This window comes from Fukomys damarensis, unplaced genomic scaffold (genome assembly GCF_012274545.1).
Source record: "Fukomys damarensis isolate Sample0158 unplaced genomic scaffold, DMR_v1.0_HiC HiC_scaffold_19, whole genome shotgun sequence".
Taxonomy (NCBI): Eukaryota; Metazoa; Chordata; class Mammalia; order Rodentia; family Bathyergidae; genus Fukomys; species Fukomys damarensis.
The window spans coordinates 18,172,211-18,197,814 of record NW_022900931.1 but is presented as its reverse complement, the minus strand read 5'-3'; the positions used below and the strand labels follow the sequence as shown (position 1 = coordinate 18,197,814).

Below are 25,604 nucleotides of genomic sequence, written 5' to 3'. Positions count from 1 at the left end.
TGACTATAAATCCCGTGGATTAAAGCATAGTTTCAGGAATTACTAATTGTTTTATTTGATTATATGGGCTTTAGCTGCTAACATAATCAAATCATGTATTATTGGAAAAGATTTGCTTTCCAACTTGAATTGTAAGAACACATCTGAAAGTTTCTATTACTAAATTTATTTAATAGAATACTTTCCCCTTTTTGTCTTGTTTTCCTTTTTCCAGAGCCTTAGTGTCGATTGCTGTGTAAATCATGATATGCATTTTTAGCTCATGTCTTTCTTCACTCTGAGGTCATACTGGAAGCTGTCTGTGATGCACCCCTGCAAACATAAAACAGCAAAGAAGAGAGGCATCTCAGGAGATCAGAGGCCCAGTGTACATTACTGACAAGGGCAGAATGGATGAAGCAGATACTGTACTAAATAAATTCGATTGCAAGGTACTCTAGGGACCAAGGCTTTAAGGCACACGTGAGCCTTCAGTGGACACAAGATCCAGACTCTAGCAGTCCCCATGGTTATAGCTGTTCCTGTGCCGTTGTCTCAGCTGAATTATTTGCATCGTTGTCCCTGCAGATGTTGAGTTTGATTGGCATATAAAATGCCTCTGAAAGGACTGAATACTTACTGCATATAAAGAAAGGTAGAAAGAGCAACGGGGTGTAAATGTGATGTATAAGCCAATTATTTCAGAAAAATGAAAGCAGTTTTATATCTTCTACAGAAGCAAGTGAAGAGAAAAAGACTCACAAGTAAATGAAGGTTTATTATAAGTAGTTACTAAGAGGAATGCAGTGTCGCTATATCATAGGCCAAGTGATGCAAATGCAAAGCAAGAATTGGAATGGATGAAAGAAATGTCAGAGAGAAGAGGCTAGTGCAGGGCTATTCCCAGCAATCTGGGAGGCTGAGGCAGGAGGGCCAAAAGTTGGAGTCCAGCCTGGGCAACTTAGTGAGACCCCATCTCACATTTTTAAAATAACCAAATAATTAAAATAATTTTACAAAGGAACTGGGGATATACCTCAGTGCAAAGGCCCTGAGTTCAATCCCCATTACTGCAAAAAACAAAATGAAACAAAAGGAAAAAACCCCAGGGCATCATTTGTTTTATTGGCAGTACTATTTTTCCTTTATGATTGCCAAATAGTATTGTATCGTAGATGTCGTGAAATATAATTTCTTTCAAAGAAACAGTATCTTTCAGTGACTCTGAAATAAAAAATGATTAGCTAGGACAAAAAGTGTAAGCAAGCATTTAGAGAAGGTGACTCAGGACAGCAAACCCAGAGCCCTGCTGAGGAGGCCGGGGGATGCAGGCATTAGAACTGTCTGGAGTTTTCAGCGGACATCTCAGTGTGATTTGCTTCATTGGAGGGTTAAAGGGCAGAGCAGAGACCCGAACCTGGGTGTTGACCTCTCTTTCCTTGGGATGTAGCTGGAGAGATGCTACCCTGGGGATTTATAGTTGGCGTCATAGTTAGCCTCGATTCATGGGAAGGCAAGGAATAGCCCCAACAAGTCAATAATGAGTTTACTGTTTAAAGGGAAGGAGAGGAGTTAGGGACTTAGTCGTGACTTTGTAAGGGTGAATGAAATGAATACATGCTTAATAAACATTAACAAAATCTATTATTCTGTATAATTATATGTGCTAATATTTTTTTTTAAAAGTTATCCAGTCAAGTTATAAGAGAGAAAGCTAAGGGTGCTGAAAAACAAAAGATGCAGCACAGTAAGCTCCAAGTTTATTATCCAGCGAGCAGGGGCGGGGGCACCACAGGCTGTTACAAGTTAGTACAGGGAACCATTTTATTAAGGTTAAATTGACAAGGCCTGTTTCCATTTGGTTTTGGAGCTGTTCCAAACAGAAGCATCCTCTCACCAAATAATTGCTCCTAGTGGTAGCTTTAAACTGAACCCTGACCATGCTCTATCTGGGTAAACAGTGATCACTCTTTTCCAGGATAAATTGTAATTACTTTCCTTCCCAGTTTCTCTACTTCTGTTGTTATTTGCCTTCTTTTGTCAATTTTTGCAGCCACTTACCTCCCGATATTTTGACTGTGAGGCCTTCAAGTTCTCGAAATGACTCTGCTTCACGTGAGGCCGAATCATATTCTATTTGAAGTCACTTCCCTAGGGTGCTCATAGAAGTGCCTTCTGCCGGCCCTGCTCCAGGCCACCCCTACCAGCTCCACTGGACAGACCCCCCACTCCTCTTATTAGTGACCAGAGGGAGCTTATGAGTCACTTCTCAGCTCGGCACCCCCTCTACCCCTCATATTGCAATAGTTTCTGCTCTTTATTACTTCCCCCACCTTCCATTAGCCATGTTTAACAATCCAAAGTAATAGCAATTGAAGGGAGAGCTCCTTCGGATGCCACCAGGAATTAAGAGGCTACCCCCAGCCTTTCTCAAGCTGACTCACCCTCCATGTTTTAGATGACTGTACCACATCTTTTCCTTTTTCAACCCTTGTTCCTCATTACCGCATATGCCTTCCAGCCCTTGCTTTCTACTTCCCTGAAAAATCAGAATAAAGGAAACCATTAGATCAGCCAAATCACCTGTATCTGTGACCATATACATACAGTCACTGTGAGCCCAGTATCCCAGTCCCTTCTGCCTGGAGTTAGTGGATATCTCTTCCTTCCTGACCCCTGCCTCCCTACCTCTCTTTTCTTCACTTGCTCCTTCCTTCCCACCTTCCTTTCTCCCATTTTTAGGACAACTACTTACATCTTAGACAGTTGTTTAAATAGCATTCATCAATGTCAGTGATCAACAGTTTCAGCTTTTTAAAAGAGGATGCCTGAAATCTTAACATGTTCGAGTCTTTACCTGATTCAAGGACATCTAAGAATCACCTTCACCACCATTATAGGAATTCCTGTCCCCCTTTCCATGTACTGGACCTCCTAGAAACATCTTTTTAAAGTGATTTTGTCATTTTTGTGGTGCACATCCTGAAGTAGCTTTCTGAGTAAAGGTATAAGGAAAGTCAAGGTTAATCTACTTTATATTGAACTGATGTTTTCACTAGGAAATTCTTGCAGCATTTTGAGGACATCCCTCCAGTGTTTTCCACATTCAGTGCTGGTGTGGGAAAATTGATCGATTCCTGATCTTTTGTACCTGACCTGAATTTTTACTTGCCCCTAGATTCCAGTCTGGTCATCTCTGTCACCCCCTCTTTTTTTCCCTCCCTGCCTGCTATTTTGAAATTTCACAATGATGTGCCTTGTTATTGTCCTGCATTTATTCACAGGGCTGGCACTTAGTATGCTTTTTCAATCTGCAAGCTCATGTCCTCCTATTTCAGAAATTTTCTTGAGTTATTTCCTTAATCACATTGCCAATTGCAGTGGTCAGCGGTCATTTCTCATGTGGCCTATCAGCACCATGTGATACATTTGATCCTTTTCTAATTAGCACTCTTTTTTCAAAAGCCACTCCTTCTCATGTCAATTTCTTCTCACCTCATAAACCTAAAATCATCGGAGTTCAGTAATCTACCTAATATCTTTCCTTTTCTGTTTATTCACTCAGCAGGATTCCATCCAGTCTCCTGGCTTTAAATACTACATGTATCTGGTACTCTTAGATTTGTAGTGCAACAGAGACTTATTCTTTTACCCCCAGACTCAGGTAATCAACTCACAGTGAAACTAATCTATTTGCATATCTAATAAGAATATCAAACTTAAAATAATCAGTATATCTTATCTTCCTCACTCCCAAAACCCCAGTACTCTACAGTCTTCTCCACCTCAAGAAATGGAAATCCCATTTTTCAGTTGTTCAGTTTTAAAAGTCCAGCAACCCTGACTTGGTACTCTACTGGACCTACTGGAAGTGTTTTGACCATTTTTCATCTACTCTGCAATCACTCCCTTGGTCCCAGCCATCATGCTAAGTCCCTGAGTTATTGTAATAGTCTTCCTAAAAATTTTTATGCTGCCTCCCTAGCCACTTGTGCCATTTAATAGGTCATTGTCTTCCCACTCTAAATTCCTTTGTGACACTGGAATCGGAACTCTACTGAGCAAGTTTCTTTGTAGGTGGTTCCCCATGAAGACTCCCAGCTGGGAGCATTAAGGAGAGACTGTGGAGTGCTGTGAAGAGAAAAGGGACTTGCTCCTTTCTGCCAGCACCCCGTGGTTTCCTGACCCCCCTGTAGCTCCAGTGAGCAGCCCCAAAGCAACAGTACCTCTCCATAGCAGTCCCTGAATAAATAGCTGGCAGTTTTCCTCAAAACTTGAACCAGTCAACATGCAGATAAGCGATTCTTATTCTTATCTTTTAATAATTTGTATTTGCAAAACCAGTGACCCAGTCGAAGCATAAAACCCATTGAAGTAGCACAAAGTAGTAGAATTAGTCTGTACTTGGTCACCCCAAATTCTTGGGCTTCCTTATCTTTTTCAGCCCACGTGGGCTGGTTTTTCTGATTCGAATTTTTGTGTTAGCCTACAATACTTATTTTCAGCTCAGGAAAAAATGGTTTACACTAATTACCTTGATGAAATTACATGCCTCCTACCCATCTTTAGTGACAGAGCAGAACGGTGGATCCATTAGAATGTCAAATCACAATTTCCAGCAAGGCGTGAGTTTTTGGCAAACCGTGTGCAGTGTTCTAATGGCATTATATATTTAAATACTCATGTTGTGAATTTTTAAGAAATTTGTTCATTATTGTCACAACTCAAATTTCGGAAATACAAGCTCGGCCCCTTAGTTGTAGTTGTCATATTTCGTGATTGTTGGGAGTCTTCGTGCTTTCCTGAGATGTGCCAGAATTAGGGATGGCGATGGCCCCAGAGATCTTACTGCTCAGTAAAGGTGTATTTGTTGGGCGGGACCTAGCTCAGTGGTTCTTCCTCCTGCCTCCCAAATGCAAGGTCCTGAGTTTGATAAGATGAATTTGTGTTTTAGGAAAAATCTGAGTAACTCTGCTTCCGTTTACCTCACCATTTGGTACCCATTCTGCACACAGGACACAGTGACACAGTGCCCTTCACTGCAGGAGTCTTTCCCAGGGCAGTGCCTTATAATTCAGATCTTCTTAGCTTAATTCCTGCTCTCTGGTCTTTTCTTCTTCAGATGACCACAAGTCATTTGATAAACATCTTTATTGAATATGTTTGATAATGGGTGAATTTTATTAATTAATATGGTTGATGATGGAATAATGTTTTAGTCCTCTGTTTTTTTTTTTAACATCTTTACTGGAGCCAGCTGGAGGAAACTAAATGCTTTAACAAAACAAGATGATTCTTTATGTGGAGGAACTGCAGATACCACGAATGTCTCAGAGCTGGGGAAGTCTTTTCAGCAAAGGATCGAAAAGGAAATTTTAGTGTCCTTTGTGTCACACCATTTTTATGGCTAGTTTTTCCCTGGGCTGACCCCGGTACCTCAGGATTAATGATGGCTTTTGGAGAACTAATGGGAACCAGACCTGACCTTTTTATATCAGAGTCCTGTGGAGGGCAGGATCCAGAGTCTACTGCTAGCCTATCAGACCACAGTTTTTATAAGTTTGCCTCTTTCTTGGGTTACATCTCACTGCAACACATTCTGTGAAACAAAGAAGCTGTGATTCTCATATCTCTGCTAAATAATAGCTTGTGCTAGATATCACAACACCCGGAAGGCAGAGGTTTCACCGCACAGATTCTCATTAGATGGGAAGTTTGTTTTGATGAGAGCATTTGTGTTATTTTGTAAGGGCTTCCAGTTGTTTGTTCAAACAGTTATTATTAAATAAGTGTTCGGAAATGGAGCTTTAAAGGTCTGGAAGATTGAAGCCAGTGGTTATTAGTGCTTGTATGGCTTCTGTTTTGCTTGACATGGCTTTTGTCTGCATCTTTGAAACCATTTACCCCTAGAGTGCCAGCACACATCTCTTCCCTATTTCTTGTTAGCTTTGTGGCCTGTTTTCCCCCTTCATCTCCCACCTTAAAGTTGCTGTTCCCAGTGTTGGTTTTTTGGCTCTTTCTTTCCTCACTCGGTTGTCTTCCCCAGGGACTCATCATGACCTTCACCTCTAGCCATCACTTCCACCAGTGCACGTCTGTTCCAAACTTCCACTCTCTTCTGGGCCACAGACAGCTGGGCATCTACAGGCAGTTCTTTTTATCACTCCCGTGGGCACCTCATAGTTTGTGCTCATAGTGAATCAATTTTCTTGTCTGTCAAGCTCCCCTTGCTGCTGTAGTCCCTGTCACAGTTATTAGCACCTTCCATCCCATCACCAAGCTGGTGACCTTTCACTTATAACTCCTTGCATCTGCATCTACTCAGCTGCGAAACCCCATTGATATTAGGTATTACTTCCACGTTATTCTTGCTCTCTGATAATGTCTCATTTTTTTCACACCATTGTCTTTGTTCGGTCTTTAAGAATCCCTCGCAGAACTCAAATAGTGTCTTGAGATCTCCCTTCAACCCTTTTCTTGGTTTTTTAGAGTAGAGATTTGTCTTATAAAATCCCAAATTAATATTCTTTACTGGGCTCCCTATTTCCTTCTCCTAAATAGAATCTCAGTTCGTCATCCCACACTACTCTTTCCTGTTTACCCCAAACTCCAGCATCGCTTGTCACTCTCTGAGGAACCTGCTTACCAGCACCTCTGAGCATGTCCCTTGCCTGGAGTGTCCTTCACAGCCTTCGCACTCCAAAGGCAGGGACTGCCTTTCTTCTCATCTTTTGATTCTCAGTGTCTCGCAGAGTATATGACCCACATTGAGTGTTCACCAAGTATCTGGGCCAATATGTGCCACTTTTGAGAAATGCTTTATGCCAATGCTTTAATTAAATCACCATAAGTAAATAGCACCCCCCACCCAAATCCCTGCAGGACAAGTGAAAAGTGAAAAATAAGGATGAGAAACAAAAGGCTAGAATCTGCTGGGAATTTCCACTAGCTGCAGCAAGGAGGAGGGCGGGTTGAGAGTCATAATCCTAAACTAAGCCTGCAGAACCAGAATAGCACAGAAATCTGGGAGAAGATGAGAAAAGGCTGTGACTCAACCCCAGTCTCTTTATTGGCAACAAAATGCAGAAAATCCCAAAGCCATACGAGTTCCTTTCTTAGCTGCCTAGAGCCATGCACTTCCGGCTCCTCATTGATTCTTCTCTTCCTTCACTTGAAAACCACACTGCACAATCCACAGCCCTGCTGCAGGCAGGCAGCGGAAGGAGAGGCAGGAGCTCTGTGCAGGCGGAAACAAGTCAGCACTTCAGGAAAACGCTGAAGGAGGGAAGATGAGAGGAAGAACCCTTGGCTAGTGCAGCTGGAGGTACATGTTTTAGCTCTGTCACTGAATGAAGACCTGAATTCTGCACACGGCTCCCTGGCTGGTGCCAGCTGCAGTAGAAGATCCTCTCGCAATTAGCAGAAACATGAAATGAGTGTTTGCTGGACGCCAGACACCAAGCTCGGGACTCGACCCTGCAGTGTTCTCTCTGTTTCTAGATCTAAGGAAGAAAATGTGTGTACCTCTGAGTGATCTATAACTGCTGACCAAGGAGTAACATTCACAACATTTTGAAGCCAGTATGGTTCTGAGGTAGTTCTTTGCTTTTTGTTAATTTCTCTACTGCTTAAGGAAAATAATAGGAAGAGTGTTCACCGCAGAATCCTCCCCTCAAAAACACATTCTGAGCCAGGGATTTATTTAGCTTAGTGGCGTGGTGCCTGCCTGGTAAGATCAAGGTCCTGAGTTCTCTTCCCAGTGCTGGGGGGGAAAAAAAAAATTCTGAAGCACAAGAGAAAGTGACTTATAGACTCAGAGAAAAACACACATAAAAGGGCTTTTCTAGAAGGGTTAGAAGAAAACCTAGCAAAGCCTTTACTTGATGTGCTTAATAAGAATGGAGAAACTGGGTGCAAGGAGTGGTTAGGGCAGCAGTAGAGAAGTTGAAAGTACAAGTGAAAGGAGCTTGCTGCATGTGAGTAGAATTGCAGGGGAGCAGTGGAATTCACACTGGCTGCTGCAGAACTGAAGGACACTTACAGAAAGGAAAATTTATAATATTTGCACTTCAAGAATGTAGGAGCCAGTTTCTAAGAATTGGGACTTGGAACCAGGTGTGGTAGTGCACACTTGTAATCCCAGCACTTTGGGAGGTTGTGGGAGGAGGATTGCAAGTTTGAGCCCAGCCTGGGCAATTTCATAGCTTATATTCTGTCTCAAAATAAAATGAAATAATAAAGGCTAGCTCAGTGCAAAAAAGCCTTGGGTTCAACTCATAATGAAAAAGAAAGTAGCGGGTGTGAGAAAAAACCCTGAGGAGATAAGATGAGAAATCAGATGAAGGAAAAAGAAAAGAGACTCATAAATTACAGGTTTTCTGAAAAAGAATCAAGAAAGAATTTTACCCACTAAATAATCAGTAGAAGCAATAAGAAAAGAAAATGTTTTAAGAACCAAAAAACTTTCCAGAGCTAGAATAGAACCCAGTATACAGATAAACATATTTATTGAATTCTAGGTCAAATTTGTGACGAATTGCCCACATTTAAATATATTGTGATAAACATTTACACTTCAAGGGTAAAAAGAAATATTCTACAATCATCTCATCAGAAAAACATGATTTACCTACAAAGGAGTCAGCTGCACATCTGGGTAGCCTCAGACTTCTCTGTCTTGCTGAATTTCAGGACAAATGTCACAGTAGGCACAGAGATTTGACAGGCACCACCCTTTATCCAGCCAAGTTGTCCTGTGTATATGACACGAGGACCCGGAAAGAATATTTGTCAACTGCCTTTCTTTACATTGTGGACTATGTATTAAAACGTACGTGTTTACATATCGTGAATATGTACTGTAAGTGAGAGGCAAATCGTCAAGAGTAAGAAATTTACAGTAGAAGATTTTTACGGGTAGTAAAATTTAAAAGGAATTTAAAATGTAGAGCCTAAAATGGTTGATATGCTGGTAAGTGTTTTAAAACCAGCTATGTTGGGTGTGGAATGGAACTGTTTGCTTTCCGTGGTGTTGAGAGAGGAGACCACCCCACCGCATGGGATTGGGCAGCTGTGGGTTAACTGTGTTATTAGGCAACTGTGGGTTAGCTAGGTAACTATGCTGTCTGTACAATGTATCTGAGTAGCCATGGCTACTTCTGTAATCTGTCACCAAAGGGGCGTCATGGCCTCAGAAAGTCCCACCAGAACTCTTTGCTCTTTCACTCTGCACTGCTGTGCTTTGTGTGAATCCTGCCTGCTGTATTCTTAGGGCAACTCCAATGGAATTAAACTTCGTAGATGTAAACAGAGATATAGAAAGATGCACAGACTTTACTGGGGCTCTCGAGACACTTGCTGAGAAACTCGCTGAGCTGCTGACATCATTAAAAGCTGCTTTTTGCTCCTATCTTAATGTTAAAGCGTTGTCTGTCCGGGGTCCTCACTGTTTCCTGCCTCAGGGTAAATACTACTCCTGTGACCAATTTCCGATTACCAATGTGATGTCATTGTGGAACGAAAGAAAGTAAACTGGGACACAGTAACAGTTTTTAGAATTTATGTGAGAAAACAATTCTCAAATCAGGAAACACCAAATGAAAAGGTGGTTGCAGGTTTTGTAGCAAGAACACAAAGGGAATACTTTTATGAGATTGATATGGAATTAAAAGCAAAGCAGATATTTGATTGGTTACAGTTACTACACAGATTTCTTACAGGGTCAACCCTGCTGGAAAGTTCCTAACTATATGTTAGTTGGTAGTTTCTGATTGGTTGAGCTTAAGTTTCATTTTCCTTTAATATTGGCATTTATACTAAATAGCTCGTTAAATTTCACTTATGTGTGCAAATCAAACAAGGTTAAAGTCACTGTGTGTCCTAGATAACTTTGTTTTCTCAGATTCCTCAGGTCCATTTTAATTTACTTGGGAGGAGAAATGTGCATTTGGCCTTTACATGCCTGTAAGATTCATTTTCAGTGAATGAACTATTTTAGGGGAAAAAAATTAAATTTTCATCTCAGACCATTTACCAAACTCAGCTGTGTAATAAATTTACTAACTTCTTAGGGCTGCTATAACAAATCGCCAAATCAAGTGGAATAAAAAAGCAGAGATTTATTCTGTCATCATTTGGAGGCTCGAAGTCTAAAGTCAAGGTGTCAGAAGTCTCGAGGACTCTAAGGAAGAATCCTATCGTGCCTCTTCCTAACTTCTGATGGTGGCCAAACTCAATCCTTTGCCCTCCAAGCTCTGCCTTAGTCACTGCTTGCATTCTTCCTGAATCTGTGACTGTTTTCTCTCTTATAAGGACACCAATCATCAGATTAGTGCTCACCCTGACCTATGGTGATCTCATTTTGACTTTTATATCTACAGAGACCTGATTTTTAAATAAGGCCACATTCTGAACTCATGGGTTGATATGAACTTCATGAGAACTAGCGTGAGAATTCAACCCAGTACAAGGCTTAACCATAAGAACAAACCACAGAAGTAAAAAGCATTGACAGTGATAATTCCTCATGTGGAGACTGGAATATTTTTGGCTGGCAAACATCTCGGAAAAATGATTTATACACTGGACTCCAAAATTTAAATTTTTTTTTTAAAACACACACACAGAAAAATCTAAAAATCCACAACTATTCAGCAGCTACAATAAGAAAAATGGTAAATATCTTTTCTATATAAAGATAGTATGTCAGTAGAAAAACATCACAGCTCTGAAGATAATTGGGGGTAGAGCTGATAAAGTCACAAAGAGCTGGTAGATCTAAGGATTAGTAAGCATTCAACCATATTAATAAATAAATATATTAACATTAAAACAGTGGCAAGTTATCTCTTTTTAAATATCAAGTAGCAAAGATAAAGAGAAAAGATGATGCTGCTGTATATTCTTCTGCGCTGCTAATGGGAGTAAATTAGTGTGAACTTTCTTCTAGCAAAACAAAAGAATTGACATGTATCAAGAACTTTAAAATATTCCTACTCTTTGAATCAGTAAAAGCACTCCTAAGAAAGTCAGTGCTAAGGTAATAATTTGGGAACATATCAAGCGGAAAGGAGCAGAAAGCAAATGAAGGCATCACTCAACCAAGTATTATCTTGTACAGTTGGCCACACTGTATGGCTGGGGATGTTGCAAAGAATCTGACCTATGAAAGCCAGCCAAGCATGATGGGCGGTGTTCACAGGGATTTTAGAGTTACTGCTCATCTCTCGCGTCATTGGAGACTCTCACAGGTGCGTGGTGTTGGTGGAATCTGCATCGAGGCAGAAGCCGGAGAAGGGGAGTTCTCTACTGTCCCTCTCTGGAGAACGGGAAGGCACTGGAGGGTCCGCTGAACATTGTGTGGCCCAGTCCACTTATTTACCTCACCCTAAACATCCAAAATGTGACAGATGTACGCAGTGGTTTCAAATGACTCTAAAATACTTTTGATTTAACATTTTTACAAGCAAGAAATAGAGGCAAATATATGATCTCATCTATGTAAAATATATATATAGGGAGAGAATAAAATACTCGAGAAAAATGCCAGTGCCTTAAACACTTGCACGACACCATTCAATATTTTGTTTTTCTTAACTATAGATTTTACCTCTTCTTAAATGAGCACGAATTGGTTTTATGAGCCCCAGTTTCCATCAAAGCAAGCAAACAAAATGTTTGTTAAATAAAGAGTAATTAATGAGGAATGAAAAGAAAATAAATGTATTTATGGCTATTGCTTTTTCTCTTTTAGGGTTGGAAGAGATATTTTAAAAAGACTTGTTCACTTTCTTCTAAACTTAACTTTTTCGCAGCCAACTTGAGCTGTAGCTGCTGACGGGTAGTGGAGTAATACAAAACAGCCATTTTGATTTGAAGTCCGGGGAGGGTGTATGCACTTATGTGTTTATTTTAGGTAATATATAAATATATGTGTGGGTATGTATTTGATATTTATTGTAGAGTATGTTACTATATAGAATCATTTAATATTAATATGTAAAGAAATGAATTTTATTACCCATATGTCAATGTAATAGTGATTGCATACAAAGAGAAATAAAACCTGGAAAAACATTATATGTAAGGCTTTTCCTAGTTAACTAATAATAGGGTCACTTATTTTTCTTTTACCTAGAATGCTATGTTTAATTAACTTTCTATTAGTATTTCAAATAAATAATTCTTGCTGTTTATCAACTGTGGCAAAAATCGTAAGTTCTTCAGTGTCTTTTCTTTTTCCTTATATGTTAGAGATTGTGTGTTTGCGGGTGTGTGTGTGAGTGTAAAATGACAGATTGAAGTGAAAATACCCAAATAAAACCAGAAGGATTTTTATGATCCTTGTTTGAGAGGCAGCCTTTGTCTGTTCCAGCCTTTCTAACTTGGCGTATGGTCTTCATGCGAAATCCTGACTCATGATTTATCCTACTGGTTTATGACAAGCCAGTATGGACTAATAAGTTTAAATATATGGGCTGGGGATTTAGATCAGTGACATAGTGATAAATAAGTTACCAAACTTTTTGTTCTCACATCCATCCTTATTATGAATATTTTCAGTCTCATCCTAACACGTTAGGTATAAGACATGCTATTAAGGAGACTGCAGCGTATGCTTTGCTCTGTTTATTTAAATTTTCCTTTTCCATTTTTGCAAAGTGGGTGAAGAATGGTGGCAGCCGTATTTTAGAGAAACAGAATGACTGTTGTATGTATATATCATATAAAGTTTATTACTCAAAATACTTTTCAGTCTAGACAGACAGTAACTGAGGAAAGAAAAAAAAGGGAAGAAAGTGCCACTTGCCTTACATCTAATATAGGTGTATGCAGGAGAAAGGTTTACTTTAAAGGCTGATGTAATCCACTAACACTTGAATCACAGCATGGAATGAAAATAGATGTTCTGTTTTCAACAACTGTAATATAATTAACTCCTAGACTCTGTTTTTACCTAGCCACCGAATCAACAGTATTATAGTCTACTGAGGTTTCTGTGGGGCTGCTTGCAGCACATGAGCTGGAAGAACTGGAGGTGAGGTGAAATGAGTGTATAATTAGTGCTTGAAGTTGAAGCAAGTGAGACACCTTCTCGCCTCCTCTTCTTTGTTATTTTCTTCGTTTTGCTCAACTCCCCACCCCACCCCACGCGCCATCTTTCTTCAATGCGGCAGATAAAGAGTGAGTCTGTAATAGGAAAGGAAGTGGTTTTTGTTCCTTTCCTCTCTGCATTTCAAACACTGTATCGCCCAAGATTTTCGTTGCCTAATTGTATTTTTCCAGTGTTTTTGAAAATAGTTTTTATTTACGTCCTCTTATTTTCTGTTTGCTTCCTCTTCTGTTTTCTAGTTCTTTTCCCGTCCTTCCCCACCTGTCCTCACTCTTCGCCTCCTTGTTTCCTGCTGATGGAGTATAGGGAGTTGGGGTAGTAGTGGTGTTGAAAAGCAGGGTGGGTGTCTGAAAGAGCTACTTGTGTGCCTCTCCAGGAACACTGGCCACCTGGGAAGACGCCACTTGGTTCCTGAAAAGGAACTAAAAGCTCCAGGAGGCGAGTACAGGGGCCCAAGGCTGGGCTTGATTTGATACCTCTTGTTCTTCATATCCTGCATGTGGTATTTTGGCAGTCATGACATTTCCGCATTACAAAATTTAAAAAAACACTAAAAGTCCAGGAGGAGTGAAAGGGGCCCAAAGTAGAGAAAAGGCAGGTGTAGTTTAGTGGGAAAAGAGAGGGGTCCACAGACTGGCATAGTGGTTGCCTGCTTGGTGTTTGAAGGATCCAGAGATGCCGGATGCATCTTAGCAGGCACCAGAGCTGGGTCCCAAGAAGAAGATCAGGTGAACCTTGCATAGGCAGAGACAGAATAGGAATCCACCTTTGCTTTGAGGGCCCACCAGGGAGAGAAGGAACCGGAGAGATCTCCTGGAAGAGAAAACCAATCAAGAAGAAATTTTGCGTTACAAGTGGACAGAATGTTTCGCCCCAAGTACTTGTCATTTCAAAAGACACTGAATTGCTTTCAGTTAGAAAATTTAAGTTTTTCTTTTTTCTTTTCTGCTACCAGTGACAATGGAAACAGCAGAGAAAGATGAAGGTGACTGGGGACGGGGGAACTAGACTTTTTCCATATGAATTGTGTATGTTTTCATCCCTGCTACTAAGGACATGTGTATGAAAGATAGAAATCAGTGTGAGGATAATTCTGAATGGTAGAATTATTGGGTGGTTTTTTATTTCCTCTCTCTCCATTTGTTATTCAGTGTGTATTTAGTAAACATTTACTATATGCCAAACATACTCCTTTGTGCTTTATTTCCTAATTTTTCTGTAATCAAACAATTACCATGTTTTGCTTTGTAGAAAGGAAGAAATGAAATGTTTCTTAAAAACAAAGCTATCCAATTCACTCATTGTGGTATTTGAGTCATATATGTCCAGCCTCCTGAGTTGTAACCTGGCTCTTAGTGTGTCTGTGCTTTTGATGTTAGCTAAACGTACATCACAAGCTTTTCAAAACTCATGTAGTAGGGTGTGTGTGGAGCTTCATTCCCAAGCAAATGTTTCCATTTAGAAATTTAGACTTACTGTAATGTTTTGCTCTTTAGAAGGAGAACAAGAGTTCACAGTGGCACAATACTCCAGTGGGTAGGAAAGGTTCGTGTCAAAGGCGAGTCTGGTAGTTGATTCTCCATGTAGGACAAGATTTTTTAATCACATCAATTGCAATAAAAACTCCTTGCAGATGGGTCATGGTCACCCTCCCGGGTCACCTGGATGCCTCTACAAGTCGTCATAGCGGTGCTGGTGGCACAACATGCTAGGCAGATGTTTCCACCTGGTTTCCCACAGCCAGGACATACACTCTCCAGTGGCCTTAGGGGCCATGTAAGTGATTCGCTCGTGTTCGTGTCATTTAAAAGAATTCTCATCAAGGAGGCTCCCAAAATGACTTGTAATATTGAGCATTCAGTCTCCCCAGTCACCAGTCCAAAGACAGGGCAGGGAGAGCATTATGTCCTCCCTTGTTTGTTCAGATTTAGTCAGACAGAGGGCAGTGGTATGAAATGCTCTGGTTGTCAACTCAGAATGCAGCTGACATTGTCCCCACCCATCCAAATTCCAAGGGTGGAAGGATCTCTGTTTTCACACCCGTTCTAGATTCTGTTTATATCACAAGAGAGAAATTCAGGTTATTTTTAAACATTTGAATAAAAAATAGTAAGATATTATAGAACTATAATTAAATGGAAACACTATAATTTATATTTGTGACACTTTATTGGCAAAAAGTTTAATATTTGAATAATGAAATTTATCATTGATTAAATAAATGTGATGCCCAGAATAAGTGTACAGTGTGTTAATGTAGATGAAAGCAGTTCCATTAGTTACCCTAAATTAGCAAATGCAATGCCCACAAATGCTCTTTTGTGATAAAATAGAAGTATTTATTATATTTTGAAGACATTCCATTCTCTTATAAAACTTTGTTTCTACTTAGCTTTTTGATATAGAAAAGAGAAATTCTTTGATATTCTTTCTGCTTTAAATGAATTTCCGACATATTATATGAAATTCAGCATTTTCACTGATCCCTGCACTGATTTCTCCTTATCATTTCTGAGTGCTCGCTCACAGATTATAATGTTGGTAACATGTTTAGACTTTGTTTTAAAATAATGAAAATGAGATGAAAAAATTTATTTGCAATGCATCTTGCTACACATTAATGCCAGTGTAAACACATGCACCGTAGAAGCCATATCCTGCCTGTAAGTAGTTTTTCTGTTAATTTATAACTTGGTTCCTCAGGAATAATATTGATTTCTCTAGAGGAGTTAAGATTCAGAGTCTCATCATTTGATGTTTGAAGAAGAGAGAACAAATGAATAAAGGAAAAGAGAAAGAGTGAGGAGAAGGGAAAACCTAGCAATTATAGGACATCGTGCACCAGGCACTATTCTGAGCACATCATGCATGTAAACTCATTTAGTCCTCATAGCAGAACTATTAACTAGGCCTTATTATGATCTCCATTTGTTTAGATCAGAAAATTGAGGCATACAGTGATGCGATAGTGGGCTCAACGTTGCAGTTTTATCTGTAGAAGAGGCTGAACACGCAGGCTTCTCAACCTCCCTTTTCTAGCATTGGAAGCTACCTGTGCCCCCACCGTCTATATCAGAAGCATAGATACAAGAATGACAAATTCAATGGGCTTCCAAAATGCAAAGCATTTAAAAAATATGTACAAGGTTATTACTTTATGCTGACGACATTGGCATAATATTTTAGCTAAATGATGACATCATTTCACAGATTAGAGAGTGCCGCACTCAAGTTTATGTCTCAAAGTGAATCAATATCAGTTTGTAAGGGTTAGCATGGCTTCAGTTTCACGTGGAAACGTAGAGAAATAAGCGTACTTGCTATTCTGAGAACTGGGAAAGGGAGAGGGCGGAAGTGAATGCTACTTGTGGTCAGCAAGCACCATTTTCAATTTCCTGGAAAAAAGGAGATTTTTCTAAGTAGTTCCTGAAATTAGAATGGTTTTTTGATTCTTGGAAGGTCTGATGTTTGCCAGAGATTACCATACCATTACCATATTTTGTTTACAAGAAAATGAACGGGTGCCTAAGGAGGGATTTTTATGTAAGGGTTCTATTCAGTTCCTAATTACACATTTTCCAGTTTCAGGCAGCAGAACAGTTTGCAGAAAAGCCAGTGATAGACAGTGTTGCTTGACAAATGTGAAGGTAATCAAGACTATCTCTTGTATTATCTCTGTATTCCTATGAAAGAAAAAAGTGTAAAAACCAGTTTTGCTTTTTCCCGTAGCATCTTTCAGAAAGAATTAAATGCACTTTGTGATCGAAGTGCACAAATGCATAGAAATGGCCTCAATTCTCTTGCATTCATTCTTTCAACGAAGACAAATGCCTACTTGTGTCAGCCCTAGTGGGACAGAGGCATTCGCTTTTTGGGGGAGGAATTTAATAAATAAGACATAAAACTAGGAGCGATAATTACCGGACAAGAACCTTGATAAAAGTGAAGTACTGAAAGACCACAGACTTAGATGCCTAGTCTGGCTCAGAGTCACGAAAAAGGTTCTGTAGTAGATGCCGTGTGTGGAGTTTGGAAGGGGGTTTTCATTTCAGACAGAAGGAGCCACTTGTGAGTGACTTCAAGGCCGGAAGGAGCAGGACTCACTGGAGTTAGAGCACGAGCTGTACCTGGGTGCAGTGAGAGTAGAAAACGAGGAAGATCAGTGGCCCAAGGAGAGGCTGGGGACGCTGGCAAGGATTGCATCATGAAGGGCTTTGGATGTCTGCATTGTTTTGACCCAGTCTGAATGTTGAGGAAAAGGCTTCCCAGGGCTCCAGCTTGACGGGGGAGTTGGGTTGGGGCTGGGGCTGGCGACAGTTGCTTGAGATGCCCTGAGAAATGTGCACTGGAGACTGAATGCCATTTGCATCACGTTGCATTGATACAGAAGAGAATGGATCGGAACTTGAGATTGATCCTCCACACTGAGATTATGCAGCCGTGTTTACAAACAAACCCATACCTTCATGGTTGAATATAATATTCTTTCTCACCCTCTCGTACGATCTCAGGCTGTCCAAGGAAGGGCTCTGCGTCATGTTGTCAATTATGGATCCACAGTGTCCACCGGGAAGTCACACCATTACCCCAGGACCGGAGAGTACACACCTGCATCCTCTTTTTAGTTCTGTTCTTGCTGACAGAAGACAACTGGTTTTTACCTGAAGAATGGGCAACTTAGGCGGCTCAATCTATAAGTAATAAGTAGAGAGATGGGAAGGTAAACTCACTCCAGAGATGACGTGAAGATGGAAGTCATTGATGAGCTGGGTACAGAAGCCACAAAGAAGGGAAAGGGTCTTGTTTCCCCTTCCCTTGAGTCACTGCTGCGTGGCTGTGCAGTGCACGCAGACAAGGAATATGGTTCTTGCCCATAGACTGTGACAGGAAGATGTTTAGTTGTTTGAGATGCTTCTCACAAACCTCCACAGGACTTGCTCCCTCACTTTCTTCCAACTTTTGCTAAAATTTCACCCCTCTGTTGCCTCTTGCTGCCTCAGCACAGTTTCATAGGACAGTACCTCGCATGTAAGAGGCACTCAAGAAATAATTGCTAAGTGTGGGAATGAGTTCAGAAGGATGGTGGACTATTGGCCGTAATAAGTGTTAGTACTTATTGAGTGCTTTCTGGGACAGTGCTATTCTAGATACACCTTAAGTATCAATTCATGTAATATTGTATCTCTAGATGCAAGTAATATCCCTATTTTAGGGATAAAGAAACTGAAGTTCATACAGTTTAAGAAACCTGACCAAATTCACATTACAAAATACTAGAGGTGAGATTTACTTTTTGTAAGTGTTGGTGTTTCAGGCTTCACAGTTTGAATGACTGTGCTCTTCTGGCATTTAATTCTGGAAACTCTGGAGTGAGACTGAAGGCAGGGGTCAAGAAATCCTCAGGACAGATTCAGGGAGAGGTCACCCTGGACCTGGAGTGTTTTCCCCACATTGACTTGGAATTCCTATCCTGCATCTGCTAATAAATTCAATGCTTTGTCCAATAGTTTGGGGATTTCCATAAGCTTGTATTTCCGTGATCATTGTTTTCACTTACCGGTTTCTTTGAATTAACTGTTTGCTTCTATCTCATCTCATTTCCAGTGACTGCTCTGCTCTGTCCACCCCACATCCACACAGATATGAATTTAAGCTTTCTGTCCTTACTTCTCTGGAATACCATTCCTAAAGGCAATATCTATCTATCTATCTATCATCTATCTATCCATCTATCTATCTATCTCAGATTTTATAAATATTGTGAGGTGAGGGAAGGGAGAACTGAAAACCTATCATGCAGTGAATCTAAAAATCAAATCAAACATTAGATATCACTTTCCTTAAAAGCATTTTGACTACCCCAGTCACTGAGAATGTACCACTTGTGTGAAGTTAGTCTCCAGCCTCCTGTGGTGCTGTTTTTTTTCTCACTCTTTTCCGTCTTTCCTCCCTCCTCTCACCCTTTGACACCCCTGCCTCCACTTAGTCAAGAGAGTTATCACTTACTTCCTTTTTCACTCCTTGGATATACTCTTAGGTTGCTACTTGCAATACTCAAAGAATTCTGTGCACCTAAAGCACGAGAATTCTCTTTCCACAAGGAACTCTAGTATCCGTGGTGAAAATAATATTTACCACCTCATGCCTAGTACCCAGGTCCTAGTTTAGGTTGTGAAAGTAACTGACGCCTTCTGGAGAGCCTGAGGGACATGAGATGAAGACATGGGCTGCAGAAGGAAGGAAAGAGATTAGAAAGTAGCTAAAGGTGTATTTTTGAAGGCATTTTTGTTTCTTCTTTGCTTTCACTTGGGACTGACTTGGGCAAGAACTCATGTTGGAGCAAGGGCCAAGAAAGGCAGTGGATAAAGATAAAGGCAACAGGAAGGATGTGGACTGGATCAAAAGGTGATGAGGGGTGGAACCAGATTCTAGGTGCCTACAAAGGCAGAAAGGTGGTGTCTTGCACTTGGGAGAGCTGCGAGGTATGACTGAAAAAGTATGGAAGTAAGAGGCTGAGCTGAGCTAGAAGTGTTATTCCTTCCTGCTATGAATCACAATCACTTGATCATTCTGATCTTCAATTTCCTCAACAGCAAAAGAGACAAAGCCCTCTTCACAAAGTTACTGCAAGGGTTAAGTAAGTTAACTTGCATTGTTACACTCTTAAACTAGGAATTTGTTATTTCTGTAATTTGATTGTAAGTCTTTTAATTTTTATTTCAGAATATCACAAATGTCATAAATAAACAAGTGACCACTTCTCCTACACCCTCCCCCCTCATCTAAAAGGACTTGTGATTCCATAGTCCATTGCAATCGGAAATTTTGAATATGCTTTGAGAACTGACATCCAACTTGTTGCCAACAGGTCAAATCTGGCCAGCAGATTTCTTGTATTTGGCTATCACTTTTTTCCCTTTCTTTTAAATTTGAAATCATTTACCCTGAATATGCACAATCCATTTCTAAGTCTACTCCCTCTCGTCTTATGTTTGGTCCCTTCACATGTTTTCCTAATTTGTTTGATGCTTGTAGGCTGTTTCCAACTCATGCCCTAGACTCCTAGACTGATCAGGAGCTACGGCATTAGTAATACGCACGTTGCTAAATCTCCAAAAGGCATTTCTGTCTGTATTTCACTCAGTCTCTCTGCAGCCTTTGACACTGGTAGTAAACTTTTCCTGCAGCCCCTTCCTGGTCTGTTTCACACATCCCTTTGGTCCCCTCTAAGGGTTCCTTCCATCGGTCCTTTGCCCAGCATGTCGGTGCTGTAAGTTTGCCAGTGCTTTGTACTTTAGCCCCTGCTCTGGATGGCTGATGTCCGTGGCTTAACATATCAAGGAATCAGGTGATTGTTGTTCTCTTCCAACTGGCTTCTCCTGTGTGTTCAACTCCATGATGAGAGGAGACACTACAAATCTAAACTATCCTGTCCCCGAACTGCAGCCACTCTCACGTCTAGAAATGGTAAGTATTTACCGATTGGCACAGGAAAAGCACTGAAACAGGCCGGACACTGCCCCGTACTCCTCACCATCGCTTCTCAGCTAAAGAGCAGCCCTGCACCACCCAGGCACCAAAGTTGGCACCTTCCACCATCCTGCCACTGCGGCAGGACCCGTGTCATTATTCCATGGACTGACTGCGGGCTCCTTCATCTCCATTTTCCCTTCTAGGGAATTTCTCAACCTTGAAAGCGTAGGTCCCTCTTTTGTTCTGTCCTCACGTTTGTCCTAAATTTCTTCCGTCTTAGCACTGTTCCAAGGGTGGGCTTGGCTACTCTATTCTGCAAGCTTTTTGAAAGTTTGCATTCTTGGGACATTTTACTGTCTTGTCTATTAACGGCATGATTTGGGATGGAGTATTCCTTGTGATCTGATACAGTATTATCCTGTGGGAGAAACACCCCCAGAGGATGAGAAGGTGCAAAGGAGGAAAAGGATAATAAATCAACACAAAATTAACACCCATTGACAGAAGGAAAGGAAGCAGCAGCTGGGTAAACAAGCAGCTGCTCAAAGAGGCAGAAAAATGACTGAGCAACCGTGAACATGGTGTGGTCCAAAAATGGTAGAAAAACAAGTAAATAATATTAGGAAATGAGTTCACCCAGTGGAAAAATTGCTGAGGCATTTGAACAGAAAGTAATAAAGTATTCACATTAATTACAGAGAAAAACATTAGCACAAACATAAAAGAAATGTGGACTTCGATAAGCTCTTTGGAAGAAACTAACGATTCTTTTCAGAACTTTAGAGAATATTAATGTGTTCTAAACTGCACAGACATTATAAAAAGAATAAAGTCGCTTTATAATCCTCATTTGTTGTTGGACTGAAAGAATAAACTAGAAATTCAAAATGATTTTTACCTTGCACTTATGTGATTACTAAGGAGCCTGACCTTTTAAAGGAAATATTTTAATAACACAAAATATCACATAAATATATTCAGTTTCTTTAAAAATGGAAGGGTTTTAGACAAGAGTTGTTTCTCTGACCTCCCCCTAGCATTTCTCTTTTCTGTGGTAACCATTATTTTCAGTTTAGTGTATATTCTTCCAGTATTTACCCCAAATTTTCATCCATATATGGACTTGTACCTATAGAAAAAAATATATACCTTTATCTCATGTGATACACATTTACATACAATGAGCCACTATAGAAATAGCAGTAATAATTTTAGTACTTCATTTTTCTAGATAACCTTTCAAGACAAATAGACCTGGATCCTCAAAGGGTTATGCTGTGTGTCCCTAGTATGAATATAAAATAATTTGGCCTTCTGCTAGTGACAAAATATTTAGGTAGTTTTTAATTTTCCACATACTTCAGCAAACAGTCCTAGATGCCACTGTAGTCTGGATCTAGAGTGTTCCCTACTCCCCACCCCTGCCAAGGCGCATGGGTTGTAGATTGGGCTTCCAACCTGTGACATTGTCAGGAGGTGATGGAACCCTTTGGAGCTGAGGTCTAGTGGAAGGAAGTTAGGTCATTGGGGGCCATGACTCTGAGCTATTAGGACTCCAGCTCCTTCTTTCTCCTTGTTTCTTGGGCACCATGAGGTAAATAAACATGTTTACCAGGAGGTAAACAGACCTCCTTCACCAGAGAGGAAAACAACTGATAATGGACTGAAACCTCTAAAATTATGAGCCAAAAATCAGCATTCCTTCTTAGTAGATTTATCTTGAGTATTTGTTACAGTTATAGATAGCTGACTGATACAGGTCTTTACTGAGTCCTTGGGCCAGGCACCCTTCTTGGTGCTATGGATTTAGCAGGAATTGTGGACATTCAATAAAACATAATGAGCAAAGACATATGCATATAATAAAATGTTGTATTGTGACAGGTACCATAAAGAAATACAACAGAAATGAGAGATGGGTAGTCAGAAAATCAGCTTTCATTTAAACCAGGGCCTAAGAGAAGGGAGGAGAGAGACTGCACAAATGTTGAAGGCCCCAGTGGAGAAACAGAAATGCCAGGTCAGTTCATGTGCATATTTGAAATGCGAAGTGACTTTCCTAACTGTTTGTAACAATTCATACTGCCACTGAAGCATAAAAATATTAGTATATGTATGCCAAGCCGTTCTAAAAATTGGAAATTTGAAGTGTACCAATTAAAAATTTTTGGAGTGCTATAGCCACAGGATATAGCATGTGGAAAATCCCACACCTGGTTGCATGTGGTGGGCCACCATTAGAACTCAGACAAGAGAAACATTGTGTGAAATTGTTGTGCCCAAGTCGCGAAGTCCCCAAAGACCACCAAGGAGTCAGGTACGATGCAATTGCAAGAGGAGTTTATTGCAAGCTCGAGCCTGGACTCTCAGGTGTCACCGTCACAGCGGCTTCAGACCGAGAGCCCAGATCCAACTTTGAACCAAGTTTATATAGGATTTTTCTGTTGCTATTTTTAGTTTTCCCTTATCATCAAGGGGCATCGAGAGGGCACATTGGAACATGACCTAATGCTTACATTTGCAAAATTATCATGGGGTGCTGGGCGGGTACGTATTGGAAAGTTACCTAAGGCCTTTAAACAATTAATTCCTCTTTTCAGTAGACAATTAATTCCTCTTTTCTGACTTTTGCTAACTAAGATATATGGCTATCTATATCCATTATAATTAATTCCTATATCAGCTATAACTACTTCCTATATTGATTAGATCACCCAAAGAGAAGCTTTTATATCAACTATACTTAATTCCTATACTCATTGAATTACATAAAAAGAAGCTTATCTTAAAAAGAGAAACAGAAGCAGGGTGGAGATGCCCTAAAAGAGGAACTGCCATATAGAATGGAAACTGTGGAATTATTCAAAGGCACAGAGGAACTGCAATTGTCAAAGCACAGAGAAACTGCCACATAGAATGGAATTTTTCAGAAAGGAACTTTTGCATTTACTCTATTCTGGGTAAGGGGCATGAAGCCCACCGTGACCTGGAAACTTGGTCCTCACAAAATCATGTTTAGGCCATGTGTATAAGGTGCATATGAAACATTATCGGATTTCGTGTTTGGATTGGGTCCCACCCTTAAAGGTATCCCATTATGTTTATATACATATTCCAAAATCTGAAAAAAATCCCAAATCTCAAACACTGCTAGTCCTACGAATTTAGGATAAGGGCTACTCGATCTGTGTCTGTTTCCCCCAGTCTTTTTAGCATTGTTATTATAAGGTTCCTTGATTTTTAACCAGCCAGATATGTAGAAAACTTATTTTTCTCTCATTTGATAACTAAAGCTTTAATGCTCGTGAGGTTACGTGTATTTTAGAAAGTGTATTGGTCCTTTGGGCTTGACAATTCTATGTAGTTGTCTCTTTTCCAGATTGTTATTTATATGTTGCTCTTTTATCTTAATTGTTTGTATTCTGGGTACTGATTCTTTGTTATGTGTGCTGTAAACATTTTTTCCCCAATCTATTGCGTGTTTCTTTCATTTTACAACTCTTGTCTTATAGAATTCTGTCCTTACTTTTAAAATAATCATGTTTATCAATCTTTTCCTTTATGGATTTTGCTTTCCATGCCTCACTTTATTATGCCTTTTGTGTCCCAAGATTTTAAAGATATTTTTTCCTCATTTTAAAATTTACAGTATTACTAGTCTGTCTAGAATTTAATATTCTGAACATTATGAGAAAGAAAGTTATCTTACTTTTATTATTAATTAGCTAGTGGCCCCAGTACAATTTATGGAATAGTCAATTTTTTTATCAGTTGGTTTGAAATGTCATTTATCGTAAAGGAAATTGCCAAATATATACATAGGTCCATTTTGAAACTCCTCCTGCTCCATTATGTATTGGCAATTTTTTCATGAATTTAATAGTATTTTTATCATTGTGAAATTTAATACTAAAATATCACTAGATGTTAGATTTTAATTTATAATCAGTTTTGATATTGGTGAATTCAGTCCTTCCTCTTGGTTACTCTTTTGTCCAATATTGTCTCAAATATACATACTAATTTATATCTTCCACCTGAAATTTAGAGTTATTTTACCTTAAAATAATATTGGTGGAGAGTATATTGAATCTATAAATTTATCTAAAAAGATATTTTTCAGTCTTCATTGTCTCTGTAAAAATATATATATTTATGTATCCATTCTCCACATATTGAGGATATACTCCTAAGTGAAATAAATAAACCACACGTGTAAGTACCGAATAGTCTCTCTGGTATGAAAAATTGTAATAGTACACAAGATCCTAATGGGATAATTAATAGTGTGAAATAGGAAGAAAAGGGCTAAAGGTGTAGGGAGAGTGGGAAGGGTAGGGGAAAGGGAACAAGGGAAAAGAAAAAAATAGGAGAAAATGAAAAATGGAAATAAAGTGTTTGTAAATGGGGAGAGGGTGAGGGGGTGAAGGGAGGGCAGGGACAAGGGGAAAAAATGAGAACCAAGACCTGTCATGTAAAGGTACAGGATCCCAATAAAAAATGCAACTGTACTGTATACCTAGATTGTACCAATAAACTCAATAAAAAGAAAACAAATATTTTAAAAGACAAAAAAAAAATATATATATATATATATTTAAGTTCAAAGTATTTTGAGTCTATGCTTCACATGAAAATAAAATATTTATAGCATTTTTCAAATATATGATTGCTGCCAGGTGGGGAAACTAAAAAAGATGATCTTGCCTAAGTCTCTATTGGTTCTAATAAATAATTTTAGTTGGTTTTGTTTTATATGCTATATGTATAATTAATAATAGATTCCCCTCAAACATACTTTGAATATAATTTTAAAGGTTTTTCTGCTGCAGTGTGTATGCCTTATATTGTTGACGTCTCATTTTATTATATTTGTATGACAGTGTGGTGTGCAAAATGATTTTAAGACATTGATTTTTCTTTTGTAACATATTGTGTGTCATTAGAAATTTTGTTTTAAATACATTTTAAAATTGAAGTTACACTATAGTCATTGACTTGTAAATTTCTATCAGTAGTTTATATCAGTTTTTAATACACA

General features: G+C 39.5%; 1 protein-coding gene and 1 long non-coding RNA gene across 5 annotated transcripts in view; one reads left to right on the top strand and one right to left on the bottom strand.

The window, feature by feature from the left end:
* St8sia1 (ST8 alpha-N-acetyl-neuraminide alpha-2,8-sialyltransferase 1) overlaps positions 1 to 25,604 on the top strand; it is a 124,204-nt gene that overhangs the window by 89,144 nt on the left and 9,456 nt on the right. The gene's annotated exons all lie outside the window — the stretch shown is intronic.
* On the bottom strand, positions 266 to 2,802 carry LOC117286957. The gene is made up of 3 exons (XR_004518148.1): positions 2,735 to 2,802; positions 2,424 to 2,518; positions 266 to 312 (listed from the first exon to the last, which is right to left on the bottom strand). It is a non-coding gene; the product is annotated as an uncharacterized LOC117286957 (long non-coding RNA).